Raw genomic sequence first — 7610 nt, 5'->3', positions numbered from 1 at the left:
TCAGAAGTGCAAGTATCAAGAACAACTAGGATACATACATAATTACAATCCGGAGGGGGAAAAAGAAGGTATGTGTCTGTAGGGAAAGACAAGTCAAATATAGCAAGCCGATTGTTGCATACAGAAGGCCTAAATTACTTGGAAGGGGTGGAAGATGACAAGGAAGAGCATATCCTGAAAGAAAATCTAGTCCTGTTATATCACTCTTCAAAGTACACATTGACCAGATTGTACAGAGATATGATCTAGAAGTCTTGGTCGCTCATCCTGAGGTGATCTCATGAATGAAGAGAGTGTTGGATAAATGTAATCCCAACTCCTTAGTCCAAATTAATATGTGGTGGATAGGCTAGTGGTCAGTTGGTTGGTGTGTAAAGCCTACAAATGGTTGGTGCATATTGTTCATGAAACTCATGCAACTAAAAATAGGGTAGAGGAGTCTCTAAATAAGGTACAAGTCGTGATCAGTGATTATGTAAGTTTGGTTCATGTCTAATCACAAATTAGTGTCTTCTTGTGTTAATCTCATATCAATTTTCTGCATATACCAATTTTTTGTACCTCATATTCATGATGTCTTGTACAATCTTTGATCCACCTTGAGTATGTTTTTGATCAATCTTCATGGCTTAGTTATCATATCCAACATTTGGTATTAGAGCTTGACTCAATTAGGTTTAGTTTATTAGCAAAAACCCTAATTAATTTCTTAATCACCATAGCAGTTTTTTCTGTTTGAATCCCTTGCTGTAGTTTGATTCCATGTGTGCACCTGAGTTGATCATACCCTAATCTTTTGATATAAGCTCTTAGATTAGCTCCCACGCATAATACAAATCCAATCTCATCGCCCAATTTCAACACAGCAGCGCGAATTTGTCAACGCCACCAGCGCAGGCCATTTCCTGTTCAGCACAGAAATTCATCTTCATCGCTTTGAATTGCGCTAATTCCTCTAAGGTGTAGCAAGTCTATCAAGTGAAGCTTGTGCATATCAAATCTTGTGATACTTGGTGCACTGTAGCTGCTGTACGGAGAAAATTTTCAATCGCCCCTTTTCTGCAATTTTTGCTCCTCCAACATGGTGATACCAAGTTTGATTTATATTGATGATATTTTTGTTATTTGGGCTTAAATCATCTATGAGAGCAAGTTCTCAACATTAATCATCATATTTCATCATCATGAGTTTCAAATTCCTCGACAAATTCAACGGAACTGGGTTCCACACCTGGCAAATCAAGGTGCAGGGCTACCTCATGAAGAAAAATCTGTGGAGTATGGTCAAGCCACTTACTGATGATGAAGCTAGTATTTCTGCTGCAGTTACAAGAGCTACAACGGTTGCACTTCAAGCAAAAGATGAACAAGCACTTGGTATTATCATTATTACTTTAGAAGATGATTTTATTCATTATATTGATGATGTTGAGTCAGCTATGGAAGCTTGGGAATTATTAGAACGTACTTTTGGTGCAAAGGCAAAGCATTCCAAAATCAGTTTGAAGATGCAACTCTTTGATCTAACCATGGAGAGTAATGAAAATTTAGCAGCTTTGATTAACAGGTTTAAGAGCTTAATGACAGTTGGTTTATGTTAAATCTTCTGTTCCTGAAGAAGATGCTATTGCTATCCTGCTTAAAAGCTTACCTTCAAGCTTTAGATAAATTGTGACGGTACTTAAAGAGGAGCCAGTCCCTTCTTTGGAAAGTATCATAAATTCTTTGCAGGAAGAAGACAAGAAGATTACAAAGGATGTGATAGATCCTTATGCAAATACTGTTACTACGACATCGGCAAAGAAGAACTGTACTATTTGTGGTCGTACAAATCATCTTACTAAGGATTGTTTTTCCAAACATCCTTGTGAGTATTGTGGAAAGACGAATCGTCCATCCTCAAAGTGCTACCAAAAAGATCAAAAGCAAGCAAAGGCACATGTGGTTGAAGAAGTCAACCAACAGGAAGAAACAAATCTTTGTTCTAGTCTTAGTATAAAAGATATAGATGAGGAGTATGCTTTTTAGATTATGTCATGTATGTGGTTGAGTCAAGAATTATGTTGTTCCAACTTGACGAGTTGTAGTAGAGGAGAGTACACTACCCAGGGGGGACTCTTACTCATTGTGTCAAGGAGGTTTGTTAGACTTGATTCATGTTGTGTAAGAAGTTGGTCTTAAGGGGGGATTGTTGGATAAATGTAATCCCAACTCCTTAGTCCAAATTAATATGTGGTGGATAGGCTAGTGGTCAGTGGTTGGTGTGTAAAGCCTACAAATGGTTGGTGCATGTTGTTCATGCAACTCATGCAACTAAAAATAGGGTAGAGGAATCTCTAAATAAGGTACAAGTCGTGATTATGTAAGTCGTGATTATGTAAGTTTGGTTCATGTCTAAATAAGGTACAAGTCATGATTATGTAAGTTTGGTTCATGTCTAATCACAATTAGTGTCTTCTTGTGTTAATCTCATATCAATTTTCTGCATATACCAATTTTTTGTCCCTCATATTCATGATGTCTTGTACAATCTTTGATCCACCTTGAGTATGTTTTTGATCAATCTTCATAGCTTAGTTATCATATCCAACAGAGAGTACAAAGGAAGATGAGAAAGACACTCATACAGGCCGAGCAAGAAAAGGCCATGGTTACTCTCAAGCAAGAAGAAGACCAACTCAAGAAGCGTAATATTAGGTTCCAAGAAGATGAGCTTGAGGAAGTAAACCTAAGAGATGATCAAGAGCCCAGAACAGTCAGAGTCAGCGCAAAACCGAATCAAGAATTCAAAGAAAAACTCTTGGAGCTCTTGAGATCCTACAAGGATGTATTTGGATGGAACTACTCTGACATGAAAGGAATTGATCACAGCTTTCATCAGCAGAAGATCAAGCTAAAGGAGGATGCAATTCCTATCAAGCAGAGTAGGTATAGAATGAGCCTTAACTATACCAAGCAGGTCAAAGAGGAGATAGATAAGCCGTTTGAGAGTGGGGTTCATCTATCAAAGAAAAATGGCTATCATCCATAGTCATTGTCTAGAAGAAGATAAGACATTGAGAGTGGGGTTCACCTATCTAGTTGACAAAGTAGAATGGCTATCACCCATAGTCATTGTCCTGAAGAAGAATGAGAAGCTCAGAGTCTGTATAGACTACCACAAACTGAATGCCTCCATCATATCGGGTCCATTTCCTCTACCATTCATAGATTCTCTAGTAGATGCTATAGTAGGACATGAGACATACACATTTCTAGATGGGTGCAACCAGGTGCACATGGCTCTAGAGGATAAGGAGAAAATAGCCTTTATAACAGAATGGGAGGCTTTTTCCTCCAATGTGTATAAAAAATACATTTTTAACCATGAAAATGCTCAAAAAATTTCAAAAAATTTAGGAAAAATTTCCTAAAAATTTTAGAAATTTAGGGAATCCATTCTACCAAAAATATCCACAATAAAATATGTGGTATTTTTGTAAAAATTTCCATTAATGCTTATTTTAAACCATAAAAAATAGAAAAAAATAGCATTAAACTCACGAAATTCCCCCGCAATGTCAATTCGTCCATTGAATAGTAGTAACACGCATTCCAATTGCCATATCAACGATCCACGTGGAAATCATCAACACAAATCAATAAAATAATATTTTTATTAGTAAATATTAAAATTTACTTCAAAAAAATGCCAAATATTGCAATAAGAAAGAAAAATCACAACAATTAACTAGAGATTGCTCTGATACCACTGTTAAAACCCTAAGATCTCTCTAGATAATTGTTATGCATAAACATGCATAAATCAGGCATAAACTCATCCACCCGACCATCCCCGCGAGCCTAAGGGATGCACACATGAATTATAAATGAAAAACATCATACCTCTACCTTGATGTCCCATACCATCAAGAGGTATAACTCCAATCCAATAGCATGTAGCTATAGTGTGAAATGGTAAGTGAGTAGATATGATCCTCTACACAAGAGAGCATAACATAGCCTTGGCCTCACAAGCCCAAGCCTCCCAGCCTCCCTTGAGTGTGCCCCATGCCCCTATTATATAGGAGGGCCCTCAAGTGACTCTTGACTCTCCATTTCCCATGTGTGACCCTTCTTGGATGCCTGATCCTAACCTTAACCCTTAAGGTTAGTCCTAACCCATGCTTCACTAGAGCTTGTTCCCATGCTCCCATGCTCCCAAGCCTAATGTGGGTTAGCCTCCTAGTATATGCACACATAATGTGCATATAACAAGTGGACACTCATGTGTCATAACATCCAACCCAATGTGAATCACTAAAAGCATGCAGCTGTGACTCCCCCCCCTTTGGATAAAACAATCCAAAATACTGAGTGCCCTATAAATAGCAAAAAATCAGCTTAATAGCTTGCCAATGCTTTGTACCTAGGCTATGCATAAATCTGCTCACCTGTGAGACCGCATACTGTATATCTAGCCTCGTGTTGCATACATAAAGAAGGGATCCAACAGCCTGTTGTTGATACAAACTAGCATTAGAAGAGTCTCTTGCATCCTGAAGACTAAGTCGAGTACTTGTCTCCATAGGTGTAGCCACAGGTTTGCAATCTTCAACATTAAACCTCTTTAAGAGCTTATGTATATATTTGGACTGCAGCATAACAATGCCATCATTGCGCTGCATAAACTAAATCCCCAAATAGTAATGCAAGGGCCCCAAATCTGACATCTCAAACAATGACTGCTGCAAATCAGCCTTAAATGCTAAAATTTGATCTATATTCGGGTCCCGTGAGAGTAGCATGTCATCAACATATAGAATGATGACCAAAAATGTGTCCTTACTCCTCTTCACATAAAGGGTACTCTCTGTTGGACTGTTACAAAAATCATTTGCAACCAAGTATGCATGAATCTTCTCATACCATGCTCTAGGAGCCTGCATACTTTAGACTCTCCTTTTTTAGCCTGCATACTTTAGACTCTCCTCCTTTTTTAGCCTGCATACTTTAGACTCTCCTTTTTTAGCCTGCATACTTTAGACTCTCCTCCTTTCACATACATCTCCTCATGTAAATCACCATTCAAGAAGGCAGTATTAATGTCCAACTGATGTACATTCCACCCATGATGTGCTTCCAAAGCAATGAGACACCTAATGGTAGTCATACGAGATGTGGATGCAAAGGTCTCATCATCATAATCAATGCCCTTTTGTTGGGCATACCCCTTTGCAACAAGTCTGGCCTTGTAGCGATCAATGCTACCATCTACTTTGCATTTTAACTTGTAAACCCACTTAGTATCGATGGCCTTCTTACCATGAGATAGATCTGTCAAATACCAGGTGTCATTCTTGAGTATAGAGTTATACTCATCTTGCATAGCATGCATCAAATGATCATCATCCTCTGCTTCCTCAAAGAAAACAGGTTCCTCCTCATTACATAAAGTAGAAATGAGAACATGATCCACATGAGAATAATCTACATGATGAGAACCTGCACGAGTTCTGCTAGTAGGTAAAGGAGCTGTTAACTTGCTATCCCACAATTTTTGCACAAGCCATTTTGGCATACACCTAGGTTCTTCTATGGCTGCTCTCTTCTCGTCCACTACAACCTCAATAATTGCCTCATCAAAAGGCTACTTTGCAGGCTGATTTTGCACCTATAAAGGCTGAATTTCAGCACTTGGTTGAACATTCAATTGCTCTACATATGGCTTCCCTCCATTAAACAAAGCTAGGAGCGAATAAAACATGTCCTGTGAGCATACATTCTATTGTTTTTTCATGAAATCATGGGCTGAACTGAGTTTTCGATAAAAACAACATCTCTTCTTACCAAAATTTGCTTTGAGTCCAGATGGTAGAGTCTATATCCCTTGCTTTCTGAACTGTATCCCACAAATATGCATTTAATTTCCTTATCATCAAGCTTATTGCATTGTTGCTCAGGCACAAGAGCATAAGCAAGACAGCCAAAAACACGCAAATGAGCCACAGAAGACTTCCTGCCATGCCAAGCTTTATAAGGAGTTTTAGACTGCAAGGCCTTGGTAGGGCATTTTATTTTATTCATTGGATTTATCTCATCCCAACACTTGGATTAATCTTATTGGTCCATAGGAACCTTAATTGGACCATTATCCAAAAATTTCAGAAATTCTTCACCTTTAGGCTAAGGTCTTTTAAATCATTTTTAATTAATTCCAATTGCACCTTGGAAAATTTATTTTGATTTTCTGTTTTAGGGAAACATATTTTTGATATTTGTAGAATTTATATATCCAAAAATATCTCAATATTGAATTACCACTCTCTAACAGAACACAAGGTACTTAAACATTTACACCAGCAATCCAATCCTACATGCAGCTCCTAACCTTGTGATTGTGAGCCCCATAAATATTAATGATCCATATTCTCTTACCATTAAAAATGATCTCTACTGTCAGAATCCTTCCTTTAGGATGATTAGCTATAATACTAGGGTTGAGATCCCTCTTAACTATGGTCATAACCCCACTAAAACCTGACTTGATGCCACCATAAAATATATCCCATTCCCCAAAACAGTTCATCCTCGAAATGTTACCAGAAAGATTATGTTCATGGGCAGCTAGAACAGATAAGTCCCAAGACTTCACTAGATCCCAAAAAATGCTATATTTCTTTTTGTCTTTAATCCCTTTCACATTCCAGGTACTCCTTTTAGCTCTTTATGGTTCATCATGATAATTGAGTTTCCAATACCATTTCCACTTCCACACAATCCTTCTGGACTACCCTGAGATTAACCTCCTTTACTATTAGCTTTATGAGGGCATTGATCTATCAGCAAGGAATTATCTCTCTCACAAGAAGTGGACCATAAGGGTTAGAAAAAATAATAAAATTCTAATTCTCCCCCCTCCCATTACTCCTATTCTCATACCTTCTACTATTCATAGCTTTCCTAGCTTCAACTTTACTCTGCCTTACATTAGCTCTAGACTTGACTTTATCCCACCCTCTTTCCTTCTCTTTATCCTCGGAATCTATCATCACTTCCTTCCCCTTAGGATCACCTTTTTGAGACTCCACCAGATCCTTCTCCTTATCAATTCCTCCCCTATACTCCTCTTTAAGATCCTCTCTAGAGATCACGAACGGTCGGACAGTCTTTGGCAATATGCCCAAAAGCCCCACACCTCAAGCAAGCTCCAGGGAATGCACCAAATTTGAGACTCAGTTCCAGTTTCCCTAATTGCCCTAAGTCAACTTCAACAGATTTCAGAGTCTCAATAGAAGGATTCCATGTAATACATACAATGTTCCCTTGTTTTTCTCCTACCTCATACCAGGGACAAATAACACCGGGGACGACCCAGAGATTGAGCAATATCACGCAAAGCTGGTCTCAACCAAAGGGGCAACCCTATCACCTCGACCCTAACAGGGCAGGCGTTCTGTAGACTTTTATTAACATCAAAAAGAGGATAAAAGGGAAAGATATGAATTAGCCTCTGACCAGAGAACAAAGATATGAATTAGCCTCTGACCAGAGAACAAAGGTCCCTTGGCAAATAGTTTAGTCATAGACTGCCCTTTGATAAACAAAACATTAAAAAAACCCTTACCAAG

Source organism: Cibotium barometz, chromosome 60 (assembly GCF_041138505.1).
Source record: "Cibotium barometz isolate CiBa-2024 chromosome 60, ASM4113850v1, whole genome shotgun sequence".
NCBI classification, from domain to species: domain Eukaryota; kingdom Viridiplantae; phylum Streptophyta; class Polypodiopsida; order Cyatheales; family Cibotiaceae; genus Cibotium; species Cibotium barometz.
This window is presented reverse-complemented; position numbering follows the sequence as displayed.